The sequence below is a fragment of the Mesoplodon densirostris genome, chromosome 3, assembly GCF_025265405.1.
Source record: "Mesoplodon densirostris isolate mMesDen1 chromosome 3, mMesDen1 primary haplotype, whole genome shotgun sequence".
Taxonomy (NCBI): domain Eukaryota; kingdom Metazoa; phylum Chordata; class Mammalia; order Artiodactyla; family Ziphiidae; genus Mesoplodon; species Mesoplodon densirostris.
The window spans coordinates 116,531,476-116,554,124 of NC_082663.1; the positions used below are offsets into that span (position 1 = coordinate 116,531,476).

Here is a 22,649-nt window from a genome sequence, read left to right on the forward strand (position 1 = left end):
GTGCAGGCAACAGATACCCCACACTGTCAGCCCCAGCTGCAGGGGGCCATCACACCTGGGGCCACACCCTTCTGGGGCAGCCGTGTTCCGTGGTGCAAGGCCAGGCTGTTTCGGCTCAACGTGGGACGGGTGATGCTGGCTCCCAGGCTCCCCACCGGGTTGGCCAAGGCTTTGTGGAGCCTCCATCATAATTCGACTTTTTCCTCTGCCCAATGCTGCTTTCTCCCATTCCTTTCATGGGCTCATCCCTCATAAACATCTTGTACTCCACCGTCTATCTCAGCATCTGCTCTGCGAGACTCCAGTCTGCAACAATATTGAAGCCTGTAGGGGTATGTGTGTGTGAGGGGTGGGTGGGGAAGAGTGATACAGAGATACACACAGCCCTTGCTCGGAAGATGCTCATCGTTGGGCACAAGAGGAGAAATATGGGTAGCTCAGCTGAAATTCACATCTGCAGATGAGCTCAGAGTAGAGTCCTCCTGCCTCTGTCCAAGAGCCAACACAGTGAGGCCATCCTTGGTCCCAGGCTGCATAGGGATAGTCACAGAGGGCTGGGGCCACATGAGGTGTCCTTCTGTCCCCAGACACCAGCTTCGTCCCAGCTGATCCACCAATTATTTCTCACAGCCTTCCCTTTGTATCCATGGACACCATTATGGTCCAGTCCACCAGCCTCTTTTCTGGGCTATTCTGCCAGCTCCATCTCTAGCCCCCTGCTTCTGGTCATTCTCCACAGCCACAGTAAACCCAAAATACAAGGCAGAACACTTCCTTCACTGCTTAAAGCTTTCCAATGGATTCTTACTGCTTTTAGAATAAAAAGATGTATTAGATTAGATTAGATTTAGATGAGATCTCTTAGATCTAATCACATCTCTTAGATTCCTGGGCACGTGCCCTACATGCTCCTGGACTCTTCTGCTCCCTGACTCTGCTTAGGCAGCGGGGAGCAGCTGTCTGCTAGACAGGGCTCTGACCTTCAGACACCTTCTTCCTGCAGATCTCAATATGGCTGTCACTTCCTGCGCATGTGTTGATAGAAGCTCCCATCCCCTCCCAGTCACATAAGTTGGTGTTCTGCTTTTGTTTTTGCTTTTTTTTTTTTGGTAGCATTTATCACTACACATAACCTTTCTATTCCTTTGTTTATCTGCTAGTCTGTTAGTTCCATGAGAGTCGGGACCATGGCTCTCTTGCTCCTAGCCCTTAGCTCAGTGCCTGGCACATTGTGGTTGCTCAATAAACATTTGTTAAATTCATTTAACAAAGAACAGGAACCATCGCCCTGTACTCCAGGGGCTCACAGCCCAGGAAAGGAGGAGATGTCCCTAAATATTAGTCACATGTAAGAAAGAATCAGTGCAGACAGGGCCAAAGGAACACCTAGTGACACAGGGCAGATATGGAGTCTGGCTGAAGCACCTGGGCAAGGCTGGCTCAAGAAGAGAGCTGGAGCAGGTGGGGGAGCTGTGAGGTGCAGGCAGGAGGGGGCAGTGTGGACTTTCAGACCCAGGGCAGGTGGGCCAGGCCCGGTGGGAGGGGAGCAGAGGCAGGCAGGGTAGCCCAGGCTGGCCTTTTCTTCTCCTCCGCAGCTAGCAGAGGGAGGGTGAGCAGTTTTCTGCCAGGGCCAGGAGCACCAGGAATGGAAGGATCAGCATCACCTGCCACAAAGCCCTTCCAAAAGCTCCTTCTCCAGGTGGCGGAGGGACGTGCCGGAACCATAAATCAGAATTAATTGCAGCTGTCATGCACAGGGTAGTTCCCCTTATAGACACCAGAGGAAAGAAACCCCACTGGGTTCAGCCATCAGGACCCGTCCATTGTGTGTTCTAGCCCCACGCGCCCCTGCTTGACCCCTGCAACTGCAATCAAACTTCTTTGCTGACAAGTCCTGTCCTCAAAAACCCTTGCCTTGAACACAGTTGGAAAGTAGCCCTCCTGCCAAGGACAAGGCCTAAAGGAAACACAGCTGCTAAAAATACTGAAACACTCTCTGTGCTTCATACCCCACCCATCCCCTTGGACCTTCCCCTCCGCAGCCCAGAAGGTTTCTAGGAGGCTGTCTGTGGGTGAGGCCCTGGGGAGTAACTTTTCTACATCACCAGCAGAGGGAGGCAGGTTGTGTCAGCTCAGAGCAGAGAGCAGGGGCCAGTGGTGGGGCAGGACAGCTGTGCTGGGGACTCCAGCAGGGATAGAGCCAGTCTGGCAGGTTTCCTGGCAACTCTTGGTGCTGGCTGTGTTTAGCAGCAGCTTTCAGAGCAAAGCTTGCTTGAGCCCATGGATTCCTCTGTTCTGGGGTATTTTTCTTGGCTTCCTGAGGCCTTAGTGTGTCTCCTTCCCATGACTCTGGCTGGGGTCTGTACCAGGGTTAAGCTGTCTTCCCTGAAGGAGAGGCCCCCACTGCATCAACACTGTGTCTGGCACAAAGGGGGAATACTCAAATGGCAGAAATACCCCCCCACCAGATTTCTGGGCACCCCAGTGTCGGCTGCAGGCACTTCTGGGGTTATAGGGGGCATGCCTACAAGTGTGGGAAGATTGGAAGGACCTGGCTCTGGGTCATTTCCTCTCCTGTGTTTTTCACCCTCCTCTGAATCTTGTTGGAGAGCTCTCTCTGGGTCATCCTCCCTGATTGTGCTGTGACGATGACACTGTTACCTGAATACCCACCTGGGTTCCTGTCCAGAGGCCCCAGACACGGTCACAGTCTTGTCCTCCACTGCCCCCCAGTGTCTGACTAGGCTCACTACACCCTGACTGCTGAGCCTTCCCTTACTTCCCTTAAACTTTAGACACTGTGTTCCTGCCATACACCTATCCCTAGGGCTGTAAGAGATGCAGTGCTTGCCCTAAAAAGAATAAAAACTCCCCAGGAGGTGAAGGCATACCCACAAGGGGACACTGAAGCCAAATAAGGCAGCATGTACTCTCAGAAAAGTGTGAGATTATTATTTACAGTAAGAAGTATATATTTGGCCTTTGTCCAGTGTTCCTGGCACAGAGCTCTAAAACCCTTGGAATTTATTAATTGATGAGAGTGGTAAAGGTGTCTTTTGTTAGGTTAATGAAGTGACTTTTCGAATGCACCCGAGGTTGGGGCTGGTTTCCAGGAGAACCAATCATGTGATTAAGAGAGTTGAAACTTTTCAGTCCCATCAGTCTTCCAGGGTGGCGCCATACCTCTGACTTCCAGGGTGATACGAGAGGCTGGAGGTTGAATTAATCACCAGTGACCAATGATTTAATCAATCATGGCTAAGTAATGAAACCTCCATAAAACCCAAAAGGACTGGTTTGGACACCTTCCAGGTTGGTGAACACGTGGCGGTTCAGGGAGAGAGATGCACTTGGAGAGGGTATGGAAGCTCTCACCCTTTCCCCATACATTTCCCTGTGCATCTCTTCCATATAGCTGTTCCTGAGTGTATCCTTTTATAATAAACTGCTGATCTGATAAGTAACATGTTTCTATGAGTTCTATGAACTGCTCTAGCAAATTATTTGAACTCAAGGAAGGGGTCCCTGGAACTTCCCATCTATAGCTTGTCAGTCAGAAGTGCAGGTCACAACCTGGGCTTGTGACTGACATCTGAAGTTGGGGGGCAGCAGTCTAAGGCTGAGCCCTTAACCTGTGTGATTTGATGCCCTCTCTGGGTGGCTAGTGTCAGGATTGAGTTGAATTGCAGGACACTCAGTTGGAGTCTGAGAATTGCTTGATGCTATAGAGGAAACCACCCCTCTCCCCCAGCACACATATGGGCATTGGGTTCCAGAACCCTTTCAGTTGGTGTCAGGAGTGGGATTTGCTAGATCATCCCTGGCTCACAGGAACATGGTTTGGGAAGAAAGGATGAAACAGTGAGGAATGAAGAACCTTTGATTCTTGGGCCACGTGGTCACCTGTGGCATGGAGCAGCAGTGGTGCTGCAGTCAGTTACTGAAGGTAAAAGTTACCAGTGGAATTTAGAGATGGGTCCAGATCCTGGGGCATGGAATCACTGGATGTATAAGGAAATGCAAAATAATAAGCATGCTCAAGATATAGTCGCTTGATTATTGTTATCTGTAATAGGTAAAACAAAAGTAGAAGAAAGTGCTGGGTTGGACCTTGATGCTAAACCAGGCTCAGATTTGGATCCATCTGAGCTTTGGCCACTAGCCTCCAAGCTGCCTAAACAGGGAAAAATTATGCAGGGGCAACAGGAAGTACCTCCAAGACCTCTGGTTACCAAGAAAGTAGTCAGTGTAGGGGGAGGACAAAACCAAGAAACTCCTGAAACCAAGGAGCATAATGTAAGGAACTGTCTCATTTTGTATCAGTATCATCAGCTCCCTGAAGAATCCTTACTGAAATGGATTATGAGAGTAGCTAATTTAGGAGCCTTGTCTTTGGTTTTGAGTGCTGCACAGTGGAAGAACATGTTTGGGCTGACACAGAGCCCACTGCTCACTATGGAACAATCACAGATGTCTGTACATGAGCTGCACCTATAGGAGGTTACTCCCAAAGGGAACTCTGTAAGGTCTATTTACCCTGAGAAGGGGGACTGCCCATCTCCCCCTATGAATGCCAAGTGGAAACCCTAGAGGAAGCAGCTGATATGCTTTCCATGCAAGCCATGTGGGACTGATTTTAAGATGACTGGTATATTCACCTGCAGAATATGCCTCTTACCCAGGTCATGGTAAATGTTGTGGTTGGGGGGAACCCTTTCACATGGGCACCCCATATAACCTTACTGTTGCAAAGCCAAAGGATAGTTTGGGAAGCTTTATCTGCCACTGGAGAGGGGCACAGTGACCCCTGGCTGAGTCTTCTAGCATAGGGAACATCTTGAAGGCCAGAGGAAAGGAGTTTTTCCCCTTCAAACCTCAGGAATCTCAAAACAGATGCAAGAGGTGTCTGACAGCTGAGCATGGCGTTGGTAAACTCAACAGGCTCCAGGAGTAATAAGCATAAAGGGAGCCCTTCAGAGATCCAGCCTGCCCCCGCCTCCTTGAAGTAGCTCATCCATGGAGGAGGAGAGGTACTAACACCCAAGAAGGCCTGAATGTGCCTGATCCATGTGAGGTGTCTTATCACCTGCTGGCTTAGTTAAGCCTTACAGTGGTCTTGTGTGGGAGGCATGTAAAATTGTCCCCACTTCACAGATGGGCAAACTGAGGCTCAAAGAGGTCAAGTAGGAGGTCACACAGCTGGTAAGTAGGCAAGCAGGGCTTCAAACCCCTCTGAGATTCCACAACTGGCTGCCCCTTAATAAAACAACAACTAACCCTGCGTGTGAATTCATAATCTGCATGGTGCTCTCATATGTTGTAAATTTAATCCTCATGTCAACCCCGTGAAGCTGGAGGTGGTGTTTCCACTTTACAGGTAAGAAAATGAAATCCCGAAGAAATAACATACCCATGACTCATTGTGTAATGGGTGGGTGAGCTATGATTTAAAATTTAAGCAGTGGTGTGTCTGGTAACCCAGGATCCTTTATGACATCACAAGGTTCTGGTATGTATCCCTCTTGCCATTAAAATCTGGGGACTGAGAGTTTTCCTGGAAAAGTTGTTCTGTTGTCTCCCAGCCGAAGCTGGCTATCACATAAGCCCCCCTCCCCATCCCTAAACATCTGCCCTGTCACAGGCAGTCAAGAGCACATGCCCTCCAAGGAAGTCAAGTGCCACACCCAGTCCCCACCCCCATCAGCAGGCCTGGCTGATATTATTGTCAGTTTTGTCCCTGCTCCCCTGAGCATCTCCACTGCCAGGTCCTGTGACAGGGCACGGTTAGGAACAAATGTCCCTGAGATCTCTGCTACGACCCCTCAGCATGTCCTGTTGAAAATCACCCCTGCCATCTCCCTTGAGAACCCTTTTCCCCTGGAGCTGAACATTTACGGGCATTCCCTTCATTTTGAGGGCTTGCCTTTGGGGGAGAAATAACTCAGCAGCAGGTCAGACACACATCCAGAGATGGGATGGCAATGATCTCCACTCCCTGAGTGTGGGCCCAGGATGACTGAGTAACAGAAACACAAGAGGCAGTGCAAAGCCAGCATTCAAGCAACCTCAGGGTCAAAACCAGGGCTCATGCTTACTAGGATTTTACCTGCTAAGTACTGGATGTGCTCCACTCCAATATAAACATCATCACAACCCAGTGAGGGCAGAATTGTCATATTCCTGATTTACAGTGAGAAAAGGGAGACTTAGTAAGCTTAGGTAATTTGCTCAAGGGCTCATAAACTGGTCAGTTTGATTCCTTCCTTTCTGTTCATAATCACTTTGATACAGTACCTAAAACAGTGGCTCTCAGAGTCACCTGGAAGGCCCTATCCACAGAATTTTTGATTGAATAGGTCTGGGGCAGGCTTGAGAATTTGCATCTTTTAAATTGAAGTATAGCTGATTTACAGTGTTATGTTAGTTTCAGGTGTACAGCAAAGTGATTCAGTTGTACATATACATATATATGTGTGTATATATATCTATATCTATCTATCTATATATATATATCTGTTCTTTTCAGATTCTTTTCCCTTGTAGGTTACTACAAAATATTGAGTACAGTTCCCTGTGCTATATAGTAGATCCTTGTTGGTTATCTATTTTATATATAGTAGTGTGTACGTGTTAATCCCAAACTCCTAATTTATCCCTCCCCTGTCCCTTTCCCCTTTGGTAACCATAAGTTTGTTTTCTGCGTCTGTGGGTCTATTTCTATTTTGTATGTAAGTTCATTTGTATCATTCTTTTAGATTCCATATAAAAGTGATATCATAGAGTATTTGTCTTTCTGACTTTTACTTCACTTAGTATGATAAACTCTTGGTCCATCCATGTTGCTGCAAATGGCATTATTTCATTGTTTTTTACGGCTGAGTAATATTCCATTGTATAAATATACCACATTTTCTTTATCCATTCATCAGTCGATGGTCATTTCCATTTTTAGCAAGTTCCCTGGTGACCTGGGAACTTTGAGAACCACTGCTCTGGAGGCTGGATGGCTTAATGAAGAGTTTACTCAAAACCGACCCAAGTGCATGGCAAAAGGGATTTGTTTCCTTCAATATGTATCATCTGGTGATGCCAGAGGGCTTCTTGAGCTGTAGCAGTAGCCGGCCCTGAACCTGACCCTCACCCTCAGGGCTGGCTCCCGTGGAGAGGACAGGGAGGTGGGCTCTGCACTGCTGAGCATTTAAGGAGCCCAAACAGGGACTCCAGTTGGCTAACCCATCAGACGAGGACAGCACCACAGTGGTGGTCTTAAGGGTCTCTGTCTGGCCAGTGGGTGCTGAGCCAAGGGAGACGTCACCAGCCCTGAGCATGACCAGGGCAGCCAAAGTCTACTCCTCGTTTTGTCCAGACCACAAAAATCTGAGTCCCTGGGGGTTTGGTTTCAGTGTCTCAGGATCAAGAGGCAAAGCATACTTGCTCTGCCTGCAGCCCTGAGGGCAGGCAGCCTTCTCCCCACCCTTGCCCACCAGGAGACAATGACAGTTGGCTGGAGGAAGAAAGGGAGGGGGAAGAGGCAGCTAGGTTGGGGGGAGGTGCTGAACGTGGGAGCTCAGAAGACCTGACCCCTTCTTATCTGAGGCACTGTCTGCTGAGGCCTGGCCAAGGTCAAGTTGCAGGTGGTGGCAAGAGATTTAAATTCACAGTAAAAGAACAGTAACCATCCTTTCCTGTGTGGCTGTTTCTCTGTGCTCTGCTTCAGGTCGGGCTGACCCTGGGCTCTTCATGTGGACAGACAGTCCAAATGCAGCTATACTGTGTGTGCAAGGAGCCATCCAGCTGGCAGACACACTTTCCCATGCCTCCCATGCCTCCACACTTTGGATCTTCCTTATGGGAGCAGTGCAAAATCAAGGAAGCAGGTAATTTGTAGGAGCTCTGTCTAAAAGCCTGTGTTGAAAATTCATTGCTCTGCAGCAGCTACTTGGTACTCTTCTGGGGTCCCATGTCAGCACAGGGATGGGGGACATTGGTGGGTCACATGGCAATATCCAATGGGAAGATAGAAACGGTTTTCAAAAAAAAAAAGGTCTTAGTATATGGAACATGACCTTACAGGAAGCCGGCCACATAGATTAGGAAGCAGAAGTCACAGTTCCATTTGTTTTGTATCTATTTAAGAGTCACAAAATTTTAAAATCAAGGTAAATACAAAGCAAAACAAAACAAAAAAAAATGAAAAGCAAAAGAAAAGGAGAAAAACTATTGGGTTGGCCAAGAATTTCGTTCGTGATTTTCCATATGATGTTACAGAAAAACCTGAACAAACTTTTTGGCCAACCCGATGTACGTGTACTTGTGTGTGTGTGTGTTTCTGTCTGTCTGTGGAGTTGCATCTCCAGCTGCTCAGATCATGCGCAGCATGTGATTACCCAGATGAAGGGAAACACTGGTGAAGAAGGACAAAGACACAGTTTTAAATCTACAGAAAGGAAAAGAGAGGTTGGGGCCCTACAAGAAGAGACATCAGCACCCACACCGAGTTCTCCCTGTCTGGCTTGGCGTGAGCCCAGGGGAAAAGCTAGTCTGGATTTCCTAGGCTGCCAAGAGACTGTGAAGGAGCAAAAAGATACTACCAGTTCACTGCCCTGATCGGCTTCTTAGATTAATAGTTCTCAGTCTTAACTGAATATCAGAATTATCTGAGGAGCATTTAAAAATCTTAATGTCAGGCCACACCCCAGACCAGTTAAGTGAATGTTGCTGAGAACCTCGCATCAAAGATTTTTTAAAAACCTGAGTGATTCCATGGGCAGCCAAGGCTGATAATCCTTGCTCTGGAACACTCTTGTTGACTTTGAATTTCTTAGATTATGGCAGATTTTGATAATCTGCTTTAATCTGCTTTATGCTCATCATCCATGCAGTCAGTTAAGACCTGGCTCCAAATTCTTCTCATTGCCTGTCTTTGATACTCTGTATCCTTATTATTATTATTTTTTTTTTCGGTATGTGGGCCTCTTACTGTTGTGGCCTCTCCCATTGCGGAGCACAGGCTCTGGATGCACAGGCTCAGCGGCCATGGCTCACGGGCCCAGCTGCTCCGCAGCATGTGGGATCTTCCCGGACCGGGGCACAAACCCGTGTCCCCTGCATTGGCAGGCGGACTCTCAACCACTGCGCCACCAGGGAAGCCCCTCTGTATCCTTATTTACTTGCATTGATTTAAAAATGAGCATGAACTGGAGACAAGTAATTAATTCATACTTTAAAAAAAAAAGCAAACAAAATTGTGAAAGTATTTCCCAGCCCTCCCACATCCTATCTAACTTCTTGAGCCACAAATGCCTTTGCAAAATAAAACTTCAGTCCTAAAAAACACAGCAAGCCAAATGTTTCTCTTCCCATTTTCAATCAGTTCCTTGATTTTATCTCTAGCCAAAAAAAACAAAAACAAAAAACAAAGCACCTTTTTGGAAGATCTGCTACCTCTTCAAGTAACTTTTTTTTGGTACATGTGATAATGTGGTAATTCTGAACTTTTTCTAAGAAAAAATTATACCAGACAGACAGGTCTTAGATAAAATTTCCCACTTCACTACCATTCTCTTGTCCTATTTTTTTTTTTTTTTTTTTTTTGCGGTACGCGGGCCTCTCACTGTTTTGGCCTCTCCCGTTGCGGAGCACAGGCTCCGGACGTGCAGGCTCAGAGGCCATGGCTCACGGGCCCAGCCGCTCCGCGGCATGTGGCATCTTCCCAGGCCGGGGCACGAACCCGTGTCCCCTGCATCAGCAGGCAGACTCTCAACCACTGCGCCACCAGGGAAGCCCCTCTTGTCCTATTTTTTAAAAAATTCTTTTAGAAGTGCCTCTTCCAATCAAAGGACGGCCATTTATTTCAAGATCTATAAATAGCTTTGGTTTTTTTAAGATTCTTCTAGCCTATTGTATTCCTCTGCTCTCTGCAGTGTTCAATTTCTTCCCAGTTTTTTATACCTACCCAGCCTGAAAAATATTTCCCTGTGGGGAAAGTTATGACAAATCCTCTAAAACAAAAGCGACCATGCCAAATGCTCAGAGAGTGCTTAATAATTAATGAATGAATGGAAAAATAGCAAAGTGTCTTTCTAGGCCAGGTATAGATTTCAGCACTAGGAATCACCACACATTCCTAGGTAAATATATAGTCACAGTTCTGGAGAAATACCTAGAGAAAACTGTGCTGTTAGAAACTTTGCCAGTGGCCACTACCGTAAGCCATTAGATAGACTGACTGTCCAATCTCTGCTTTCATCTCTGCTCTGAATCTCTAATGCATCTTGGGAAAAACCTGCTTGGATTCAGAACGAAAGGAAAAGAACTGAGATCATTTGGTGACTTAGGGACTTTGTTTATTGCCACTTGAGATAATTAGATTATCTTTATCTCAATCAATTCATCTAATTTCTGCATTTATGTTTTTGTCTTGTTCCTATCTTTTAAACCATGCATCCTTCAGTATGACACACTTAGCCATGTTTCCAGGTTGTCAACCACCTAATCTTTAGGAGTAGCTAATGATTGAGCAAAATGTTTTGTTTCAGGATTTAAATCAAATATGTCTAAAAGATATGTTTCGTATATCTAAAAGAAAATCGACCACCAGGAATCACGCTCAAATCTTTAGTGGACCCAGCTTGTCTCCTCCCCAGTCCAGGGTTTGGTGGTCCATGGAAAAGACCCTAGGTTTGGGAAGAGTCATTTTTCAGTCTGTTCTCTGCTCTTTCCAAAGGTGTATTACTTTTTCAAAGAGGAGTAAAAGTGCATTGTTTGGAAATTTAGTTCTTGTTTTGGCTAATAGGGTGGGGTTGGTTATTTATCTGATTGTATTAATTGTTGACCTGCCCCATGATGACCAGTCTTAAGGAGACTAATCAGTTTGGAGAGAACACAGATAAAAACAGACACAAGATTGATTAGCCCCCTCTCAGCCAGACTGTCCCAATATGCCGCTCTTTCACAAGCCCTGTATTTCCATACCAGAATTCCTTAATGGTGTTTCTCCACCAGTTTTCTGAATTCCCAATTCTGAGAAAAATGGATCAAGAAGTCAGGAAAAGGGGAAACAAGTATTAGAAATCTCCTTTGAGAATTAAAGCTTAACAAGTTGTAGAGACTTTACTGGTAGGAAGGAATCCACTGACTTCAAGTTGAAAGCAAGAGCAGAGAAGCTGACAAGGGGAGTGAAAGTTTGAGGGAGACATTCCTGGGAACCTAGTCGTTGACAATCTAATCCATTCCTCTTGTAGCTTTTGCCATGCTTGTAAGTGGGTGACCCTGCACCTGTCTGCTGCTAATGGTGAGTCATTCTTGCAAATAAAGTAAATATTAATAAGATTATACACATAGTATACTTTCTACAAATCTTGTGAGCGAGGTTCCAAGAAGTAATAAGTTTTGCAAACAAATGAAGTCCTTAAACTGGCAATTTTAACATGTGATTCTGTGTCGTGTCATTACTCTTCCTGGGAGATCTGAATGCTACATTATTGGAACGCTATCCTATAGTGTTTGCTTGTGTTTATCCAGAATGTGAATATTGCTATAGGCTACCGTTCTTCATAATGACATTAAACTTAAAATTTCTTATTCTTCTTATTTATTCTTATATATCAAACAAATTTTCAGATTACCATAATATGGATTGACTATAAAGAGTGTTAGAAGTGTTTTAAGAAAAACTTATGATTTCAGAAATTCCAGAGAATTCCCAAGAATTCTTCCTTGCCCTCAACTATATCTCCTAAATTTCTCTTAGAGTCTGGTGCTATATCTGTGCCCCTGACCTGAGCTGCCATCCCCTTTGGAGAGACCTCATAGAAACACAAGTGTGTCCATTTCATCCCCTCACATAAGACATTTTAATGGCTGCCCACATTAAAAGGTGCTCAATCTCATTAGCAACCTGAGAAATGAAAATTGCAACCACAAGTAGAGATCAGTACATACCTATGGTCATGGCACAAAATGAAAAGTCACAGCTGCATGAGGCAGGAACAGTATTTGTTTTTGCTCACCATTTTATTTATAAGTTTAGCACAGTGCCAGACATGTAGCTCAGTGCCCCTCTGGAGATGGATGAACGAGTGGATAAATGAAAGAATGGACACACCAGAGCTTCATGTTATATATCACACATGGCATCACCCAGACACCTGGCCAAATAGAAGGTCCTTTGGGTATTGCCCCAAGTGGCTTTTTTCTCTGAGGCTGACAGTCAAGGTCCCTTCATTTATCCACAATGCCTTCTCCTATCACAGTGGAGAAATTGATTCTTTTGAGCCCAAGTTTTCTCATCTTGAACACAGGCCTGGTATTTCCTTCCTTCTGAAAATTTATCAAGCTGTATCAAATTATATAAAAATCCATTCAAACATAGCCTAACATCAGCGACACCATTTCCTCATGTTTTGCCAAATTATGGTGAGAAACAAATGAGGTAATGCACATAAAGTTGCTCCATAAAGCACAAGGCATCATGCAGAATTAATATCCAGCATGATTAAGTCAACTTGCCTCCAATCACAACCCTGTCCACCTGAGCTTACACCACAGGGCCTGGGCTTAGCCTTGAGCCCAACCTGGAGAGATCCTCTGTCTATCTGGAAACCCCTTCTTTTCTGGCTCTCTCTAACCTGCTTTGGGTGCCTAATATTCCAGAACCTAACTTCATTAATCAAGGTCCTCATTCTCTCTGGACAAAAATGGATTGTAGAATGAAACCCACTTGGCTTTGGGGCTTAGAATTTCCTTGACCCTTGACCAGTTGCTTAACATTTCTGAACCTCAGTTTCTACATCTGTAAAATGGGAATGATAATCTCTCCTTAACAAGGATGTTTTTGAGAACTGAATAAAGCTGTGTGCTCAAAGTAGCATTCTTACTGTCTGGTTCACAGTGAGTGTAAGATATACATTAGTTCACCTCCATTTCCCTCTGAATGATCTCAACTAATTGAAAAGCTCATCTTCACTGATAGAAGAGGGCAAAAATGCAGGGTTTGGTATGACAAAAGGTGGAAATATCAGGTTGGGTAAGGTAGCTTTCAGTTCCTTAATAAAGCAGAGGGTGAGAGATTTCATCACACAGAAGCCCTCCAGCCTCTCCTAGTGGTCACTGAACCTTCTGGGTGATGGGAGGACTGGAATACATAAGAGCTCACCTGCTGAGCAAAGACCTTTGTCTGAAAGTATGTTCTAGAAGGATGATGGTTTTATAGATCTCAAAATCATGGCTAGCTGGAACTTGCCCATCCTAAGTTTGAGTGGGCCACTTCAACACATTCTGGGAACCATGCCAGCCACAACTGAATACCAGTTGGTCGCCCCCAAATCACTTACTCCCTAAACCTGGACTTTTAGTCTAAGGAATTATTATCTTGGACCAAGACTTGCAATAGGATGCCCTTGTCATTGGCTTGTAGTCATTTAAGACCACCCCTTGCTGTGCCTTCCTCTGTGCACCTATGCACTGAGTAGGCTGGGTCTGCACAAAGGACCCTCCCCAATCTTGTACTCTGTCAGTCAATAGTGTAAACCTTTGCACATGGAAACTTATACCTCAGGATCAAGGAATGTTTCCCTTGGTTTTGAATCAAAATAATTCCTGCTGTATTGGAAGTATGTTGTTGTTGTTGTTTTAAACAGAGAAGGAAGAGCTTTTCACTGTTACCAGCTCCCATAACCATCTTTCCTCTGACTTCTGATTTCTTGCTGCCCACTCACACTGAGGTTCCCGGCCTCAGCTCTGTGACAACCAGGGTGCTGGCTGTCGGCACCATGGATGTCGCGTCATCCCTGAAATGCTTTGGTTCTGTGTCCTTTCTCCGTTGCTTTCACACAGACAAGGATTTGGTGCACAATATGCAAGTTTGCCTATTTCCGCTCTGACTCAATACATGCGTTGAACCTGAAGGGACTGTAATCAGACTCAAAAGGCTCTTAAATATAACCACCTCCTGTCAGGGATCCCCTAGCAGAGTCCCGACTTCAAATATTACATTCTATTTCCAAATCAGGAGTTTTAAATTTCTATTGTGAAAGCAGTCACTTCAGTGAAGCTTAAGAACACGAAAATGGTTGTGAAATTGACCTGTCAGACATGTAAGTGATGAGGAGAGTCCATGTGTAGTAGTCAGGGCAGAATCAACCTAGGCAAGAAGAAAGTATGCATTTTAGCAAGAGCCTTTTTTCACTGTGGAAACCCACAACAACAGGATGTGCATTTTTTTTTTTTTTTTAGGATGTGCATTTTTAATTGAGTGTGGTTTTACTGCCCTCCAGTGTCTCAGAGTGTTAAGGACTTATTGAACCTAAAAATGCCTTCTCACCACTGGCTATGGATTTTATAGTCACTGAAAAAATATTAGAACTCAGTGAAAAAAACATCAGAGATAGTCTAGTGAAATCATCAGCCTTTGTATAGGTGGAAAACTGGGGCCAGAGAGGAAAGGCAGGCTCAACCTGCCAAAATTAAAGGCAGCATAGCAAGGATTAATCATCTCATTCATTCATTTGTTCATTCATACATTCATTCACTTGTAGCATGTGTTCCTTTTCTTGTATAATATTGGAAAAAATAAATTGTATTCTTTGTTCCCTACATTATATCACTTTCTCTGAAGTCCCTGAGGACTCCAGAGCCAGAATTCTTAATTCAAACTTTGTCCCTCAACTCCTTTATATCCCTTAGGAGAGAGGAAAGCCTGGGTCCTTGTCACTCACAACTCTGTTCCAAGTACTTTACAGAGTTTGGCACATGTTAGGTATTAAATCAGTATTCAATGAAGCAGTCAACCGACTAATGAATGGAAGGATAATTTGTTGCAATATTAATTGTGGTGTTTTTGTTGTTGTTCTCATTGCTATAAGTATGTAAGCATTTCATTGAAAGAGCAGAATTTAACAGGATACCAGCATAAAAGAAAACTCTCTCCCAGTTACTGTACTTTTATACCTGCTTGGTGGGCTAGTTTTTTTTTTTTTTTTTTCCCTTCACACATTGCTTAAATTTAGGTTGGGTCTTACGACGTTTGTGGTGACTTTCAGGTATAAAAATGACCTCTGGTCACTTTTAAACACAGTGATTTAATTTTCCAATCACTTGAAGGTAGACTTCTCCACTGTTCTAGTACTAACCTTAGACGTGGGGAGAGGACCATGATGAGACACCGCTTATGCTCTCAAACTGACAAAGATAAAAGCATGTTGTAGTGAATTTCTGCTTCTCGAAATATCTGACTAACGTATTTCAGGCCAACGCTTTTCCCACAATTAAAAAGTCTGAAAAAAAGTTTGAGAAAAACTTGCTGATGATATTAGAAGAGAGTTATAAAGACAAGTGAAACTTGAGAGATTCAAGATTTTTAAGACATAGGAAGCCCAGAGAGGTGACCTAGCGTTTGCAAAGGCTCCTTGCATGAAACAATTAGAAATTGGAAAGCCGTGACAAAGACCAAAAAGATGAGCAGAACACAGTAGGTGAGAAGCTGAGAATCTGAGCAGAGATTTTATCTGTCTCATAGGATTGGGGGGAAATTGGAATTCAGGGCTTGCCATAGAGAGGGGGCCCTGGTAAATATCCCAGAGTTTCAGTCTTGACCTCCTTACCCCTGAGGACTTCACAATGGGTTAGGCTGCTTCCACAAAGAATGAAGCTTAATCCATAACTGCATTAAGATGATTTGCCCCCAGGCTAACTGCCTGCTGGGAGTAACAGTAAATCCTCTCTGGAGGAGAACACTATCCACAGCCTCAAATGATCTCTATAGTTGTTTAAATGCACAAGCCTCATACTCAGTCAAAATTAACTGGACATAACAGAATATAAGATATCACCCAAAATAAAATCAACTAGACAATAGAAACAGACTCATGGGAGATCCAGATATGGAGTTATCAGACAGGCAGTTTAATAGGGCCATGGGTCATGTGTTCAAAGAGTTAAAAAAACAAATGGACACTTACAGTAGAAAACCATAACACATAAAAAGAAAAGAATAGAAATTTAAGAAATAAAAAATATAATAACTGAAATAAAGATTTGATATAGTTAAGGATAGTTAATAAACCAGAACATAGATCAGAAGAACATATCAAGACTGAAGCACAGAGAGACAAAATAATGTCAAATACACAAAAGAGCATAGGAAACATACTTATAATTCGAGTCCCAAAAATTGGGATGGTAAAGAATGGACCAGAAGCAATATTTGAAGAGTTAATGGCTGAGAATTTTCCAAAACTGATGAAAGAAACCAAGCCACATATTCCAGAAGCTCTGCAGACACAAAATAAGATAAATACAATGAAAACCACACCTAAGTACATCATAATAAGTCTCATTAAAAAAAAGCAAAGGTGGGCTTCCCTGGTGGTGCAGTGGTTGAGAGTCCGCCTGCCGATGCAGGGGACACGGGTTCGTGCCCTGGTCCGGGAAGATCCCGCATGCCATGGAGTGGCTGGGCCTGTGAGCCATGGCCGCTGAGCCTGCGCGTCCAGGGCCTGTGCTCCGCAACGGGAGAGGCCACAACAGTGAGAGGCCCGCATACCGCAAAAAAAAAAAAAGGCAAAGTGTCTGGGAACAGTGTGAAAAAAAGCATGCACAAATAAATTGTGTGATAGATTCACACTATGGAATGTTATACAGCAGTAGGAATGAACAATTTATAATTACTTGCAAGAACATTTTAAAATCTCTAAGCATAACACTGAGCAAAGAAGACAGACACAAAAGGGCATACATATATATATATTTTTTCTAATAAATTTATTTATTTATCTTTGACTGTGTTGGGTCTTCGTTGCTGCACGTGGGCTTTCTCTAGTTGCAGTGAGCGGGGGCTACTCTTCATTGGGGTGTGTGGGCTTCTCATTGTGGTGGCTTCTCTTTGTTGTGGAGCACAGGCTTTAGGCGTGTGGGCTTCAGTAGTTGTGGCATGAGGGCTCAGTAGTTGTGGCTCAACAGGCTCTAGAGCACAGGCTCAGTAGTTGTGGTGCACAGGCTTCGTTGCTCCGCAGCATGTGGGATCTTCCCGGATGAGGGCTTGAACCCGTGTCTCCTGCACTGGCAGGTAGATTCTTAACCACTGTGCCACCAGGGAAGTCCCCAAAGGGCATATATTTTTGAGTCCATAAAAATCTTAAAGTACAAAAAAGAAACAAAATCAGCATAGGTTTATAGTGAATGAAATCAGAACAGAGGTTAACTTTGGAGGGATAATAGTAATGGGAGTATGAGTGGTAAAATGTGGTTCAATCTATAAAAAGGTTTCGTTAAGCTATAATCATAATACTGCCTTGTGATATTTAAATATATGTGAATATACAGACCCTCTTATATATGTATGCATATTTATTAAAATATTTTAATATATAAAACATATTAGAAAATTATAATGCATGCATATTAAAGTAAACAACAACAATATCCAATAGTCAGGACAGAGTTAAACTGGAGATTAAATATTCTAAGGTCTTTGTATTGTCCAAGAAGTATAAAAAATAACCAATCTGTATAAAAAATACCAAGCTATATTTTAATATTTAGAATGATAAATAAAAGACTAGTAAAAAAATATATGGCTAATAAGCAAATGGAGGAGAAAAATAAAATAAAAAGAATTATCCTAAAGAGAAACTAAGACAAAAGAGGAAAAAAAAGATTGTAGAACAGATGGAATAAATAGACAACACAGAAAGATAGCAGATTTAAATCCAGGTATGTCAGCAATCATGTTAAATATGAATAAACTAAATATGTCCATTAAATGACAAAGATTGTCAGACTGGATGAAAACTTTTTTAAAAACTATTTGTCACTTACATGAGACACACTTTAATATATAAGGATAAAGAAAGATTCAAAGTAAAAAGATGAAAAAAGAAAGACTCTGTAAGCAGTATTGCTATGGTCTGAATGTTTGTGGCCCTCAAAATTGATAGGTTGAAATCCTAACTCCCAAGGGTGATGGTACAAGGAGGTGGGAGCCTTTGGGAGGTGATTAGGTCAGGAGCGTGGAGTCCTCATGAATGAGATTAGTGACCTCATAAATGAGGCTCCAGAAAGATCCCTCACCCCTTCAACTATGTGAGGTCACAGTGACCTTGAGAAGTCTGTGACCTGGAAGAGGGCCCTCATTCAACCCTGCTGGCTCCCCAGTCTCAGCCTTTAACCTCCAGAACTGTAAGCAGTAAATTTCTGCTGTTTTTAAGCCATCCGGTCTGTGATATTTTGTTATAGAAGCCTGAATGGACTAAGGCAAGTGTGCAGAAGAAAAGCTTGTATACCAATACTAATATCAGACAAATTAGATTTTAAGGCAAAAAGCACTGCTAAAGATGAAGAGATATAGTGATTAAAGTTTCAATTAACTAGGAAGGTTGTGATGGTTAATTTTTTTTTTTTTTTGCGGCACGCGCGCCTCTCACTGCTGTGGCCTCTCCCGTTGTGGAGCACAGGCTCCGGACGTGCAGGCTCAGTGGCCATGGCTCACGGGCCCAGCCACTCTGCGGCATGTGGGATCTTTCCAGACCGGGGCACGAACCCGTGTCCCCTGCATCAGCAGGCGGACTCTCAACCACTGCGCCACCAGGGAAGCCCATGATGGTTAATTTTTATGTGTCACCTTGGCTAGGTACAGTACCCAGATATTTATTCAAACATTATTCTAGATGTTTCTGTAAAGGTAATTTTTAGATGAGAGTAAGCGTTAAATCAGTAGCTTTTGAGTAAAGCAGATTACCCCTCATAATATGAGTGGGCCTTATCCAGTCAGTTGAAGGCCCTAATAGAAGACTGACCACCCCAGAAGAACAGGGGATTTCTGCCAGTAGAGAGCCTTTGGACTCTTCCCTGGGTCTCCAGCTGCCAGCCTACCCTGCAGATTTTGGACTTGCCAGTCTCTACAGTCATGTATATGTATATGTGTCAGAGATGATCAAATATATATGCATATAAAACTGCTTACTGAGTTTGTACCTTGATCGAGCCTCCAAGATATGCTTTTACTACCTTGTAATGTTGGTAGTTAGGATATTCCCATTTATAGGCACAAAAACAGTACTAAATGGTTACATAACTTGCTGAAGGACACACACCTACTAATTATTAGGATCAGATCAGAACCCACATCTTTCTGACACCGAACTCATTTTCTCTTCCCGTTGATTCGTCTCCTCTTTTCAATAATCGTACTAATTTAGTCTGGCCTGTTCCACCATTTTGAAGAGGGAGATGATGACTTGATTTTCTAGCCTGATAGACCCATAGCACAGCACCCATGGAGCTCGCTGGGGAGCCCCTGTCTTTCCACACAGGCTGCCCTGCCGACTCCCTGCCTTTGCTCGCAGTTCTCTCTGCCAAGTGCACATCTAACGCTTTCAGGGCACTATCACTCTCCAAGTGACAGATCTTAATGCTCCTAATTGTCACCCATTATATCATCATTACTTTTTCTGTGGAATTAAAATCCTTTTCATGAAAGGGCAAAAAAAGTTCATCTGCCTTACAGCATATCCCAAACTTCTCTATTGGAATAGTTAGTTCTTTAAAATTTCCAGCTCTGGCTCCAGAGTGACTTTCATTATCTTTCCCCTTGGCAGTTTGTGGGAAGGATGTTGCAGTCACACAGTAACCTCTCCTGTCAGTGTCTTCCTTTTAAAATGAAAGCTGCTAGACCGTGAGTCCTAGAGGGTAGAGGGTATATCTTAGTACCCTCTGTGTGCCTGACACATATATCATAGGTGATCATTACATGCTTACCAAATAAGTTATTGGCCCTTCGTCATTCCTTTTTTCAAGCACATTTGAATCTTCTGCCTTCAAATCTGTGGGGTGGTCCTCAAGCTTGATAGAACTAGAGCAAAACAAATTTAAAAAGATATAGGTGGGAATTTTATGTCCCATTTTACAGGTGGCAAAACTGAGGCATGAGGTACTGAGATGCTGAAGCCAAGAGCTACACAGCAGAACCACAGCAGAGGCAAAGCCAGTCAGAGATGATCAAATACCTTTCCTCTCTGCATCCTTCTGCCTGGACTCCTCCCAGTCTCTTGGGTTGGTTCACTCTTTCTTTTCTTTTTCTGTTGTTACCATTGCAGAAGTTCCTCCTCTCTTAAACCAGTGTAGAAATTACTGGCAGCATAGGGTCAGTGAGGTATAAACCCTTCTTCGTCAACATCAGAGCAGGGACCAAAGGCAAGCACTGTGAAATTCCTTCCCATCTAAGCTTCCAAGGCAGCATCTTTGACCCGTGGGTCAAAAGAGAGTGGCTCAGGTCACATTCTGTGGCCATTGTTTGCTGGCCTGTTAGTTTCCCCATGGGGTGGCTGGAGGCTCCTGGAGAGACAGTGAGGGGTCATCAGGGGGAGAGTTCAGACCCTGGAGTTACAGCCCAGCTCTGGGGGCTTGGCTATGTGCTCATTCAGTAAACACTGACTGACAGGCAACATGCTGCCACTGGGGGATGTTATGGTAACAAGATAAGCATGGTCCCTGCTTCATGGAGCCTTCAGGGTTACATATAGAAGATAGGCATTTGATGAATGAATAAAAACATGGCTAATATTTATAAGTGCTTACTATGTGCCAGACACTGTGCAGTTTCATGCATTATTTGAAGAGGAGCCAGTAGGCAGCAGAGCTAAAGATTCAAAGCACATCCATTTCTGTCTGACTCTAAAGGCACAAACTGATGAAAAGAGAGGATATAGAAAATACTGAGTAAAATGTCTAGCACTTGGAGAGCATGATGGTAGAATGGAATGAATCTGGATTTGAGTCAGAAGGTTAGGGCTTGTATCCTGCATCTGCCTCCTCTGTGATGATGGACCACAGGGGTGAGGCCACATCAAGGGAGATGAAGCTCCCCGAGGCAGGGCCAAGCAGGTTCACTACCTTGCCCTTAGCAGCTGGCAAAGAGAAGGTGCTAGAGTTCAACTACATTGGCCTGACTTAAAATATCTTGGGATGCTACAACATGGATGAACCTTGAAAACACTGTGCTAAATAAAATAAAGCAGACACAAAAGGACAAATATTGTGTGACTCCACTTAGATGAGGTATTTAGAATAGTCACATACATAAAGAAAACAAAGTAGAATAGAGATTACTAGGGGGTGGAGAAGAGGTTTAGTCTTTAATAGTTACCGAGTTTCTGTTTGGGATGATTAAGAAACTCTGGACGTAGATAGTGGTGATGGTTGCACATTGTGAATGTACTTAATGCCAGTGAACTGTTCCCTTTAAAAATGGTTTAAAATGGTAAGTTTTATGGTATGTATATTTACCGCAATAAAAAGTAATATTTTTTAAATTAAAAAAGTAAATATCCTGGGAAACCAAGCACGGTCACAAGAGCTTAGAAAATAGTCAGAGGGGACAGACCTGCAAGGTACAAATGGAGAAATCATTTCTTGATGATACGCTGTGGCTGATTACTTACTGATGCTGATTCTCAGCACTAATAATACCTTCCCGTGTACTCTGTGTACTCCACTACCACCAGAATAGAAGCGATTATTTCTCTTTTGCACAGAAGAGGAGCGCTTAAGTGCTTTCCTGTCAGCTTCACGCTGGTAGAGTCTGGCCTTGAACTTAGGTCCTTGAACTCGGATGTCAGCATCCCAGCAGGCTCCTCCTCGGGAAAGCAGCCTCAGTCCAAGCAGACCTTGATTGGGGTGGACTAACAGCTGTCATTTGAAGATGAGTTTTAATGAGATTCCAAGGTTTCCTGGACCTGAAGACTGAGTTTACTCTAGAAGCAGTCACAATTAAGATAACAGGAAAGCTCTAACCAAATCCATATGCTCTCTGGGCCAATCAGCTCTTCTGCTAACAAGAACTCTATACAAATAATGGTGCACATGAAATGGGATTCCTTCTGAGCTAAGGAGGAAGGCTAGCTTTTCTCCAGTGGTCTAGTCCTCAGCTGTACCTTCTCCATCCCAGGGGAGTGGATGAGTGCGTGAGGCTAGGCAGCTGCCCTTCCTTCTAATGCAGCATCTGACCATTGCCCTAATACAGCGCTTCTCCAGAAGTGGCCATATGTCACGAGGGGCAAATTTTCCCCCCGTTGAGAACCACTGCCCTAAGGGAAGACCTCTATGGGGAGGGATTGATTCATTCAGGTACTCAGCCCTCCTTGGTACGCTAGTCTTTTCTCCTGCCCCTGCCTGCTCAGTGCTGCTGAGCCTATAATTCAGGAATGGTGCATGCTGAATTAAAGAAGGGAGCAATTCCAATCCCAGACTCGCCCCACATCTCCCTTTTATTGTATGTGGAAGGCCCCGTGGGAGCTATAAGACATTTGCAGTGTGTTATTCAGTGATGTAAGTGAATGAAGAAATTAAATAGATGTTACAAGTGGTTAGTGAGGGCCCAGGCCCCAGATAGGCCACTAAAGGGAATCTTGTGGTCCCAGTTCTTGAATAACCTACCAGAAATGTCTCAGTGAAGGGACTTGGCGGGTGTGTCTCAGTGCAGCTGGCCACACACGTGCTGGAATGCCTCGTCCGTGGGAAACGGACTTTGTAGACTCCCAGACTGGGGATGCTCCAGCCTGTCCTTGGGGGTTGGTGTGTATGAGAGTCACCTCAACGCATCAGAAAGCCACCCTGCCCACCCCCACCCCCCACCCCTGTGAGGACAAAACAGT

General features: G+C 44.1%; 2 long non-coding RNA genes across 2 annotated transcripts in view; both read left to right on the plus strand.

The window, feature by feature from the left end:
* LOC132485440 (uncharacterized) overlaps positions 1 to 7,871 on the plus strand; it is a 55,882-nt gene extending 48,011 nt beyond the window's left edge. Inside the window, exon 3 of the long non-coding RNA XR_009531412.1 lies at positions 7,718 to 7,871. This is a non-coding gene — a long non-coding RNA (uncharacterized LOC132485440). The remainder of the gene's footprint in view (positions 1 to 7,717) is intronic.
* A 3,370-nt stretch (positions 7,872 to 11,241) lies between these two features.
* The window catches only part of LOC132485439 (uncharacterized), a 204,595-nt gene continuing 193,187 nt past the window's right edge, over positions 11,242 to 22,649 (plus strand). Inside the window, exon 1 of the long non-coding RNA XR_009531411.1 lies at positions 11,242 to 11,293. This is a non-coding gene — a long non-coding RNA (uncharacterized LOC132485439). The remainder of the gene's footprint in view (positions 11,294 to 22,649) is intronic.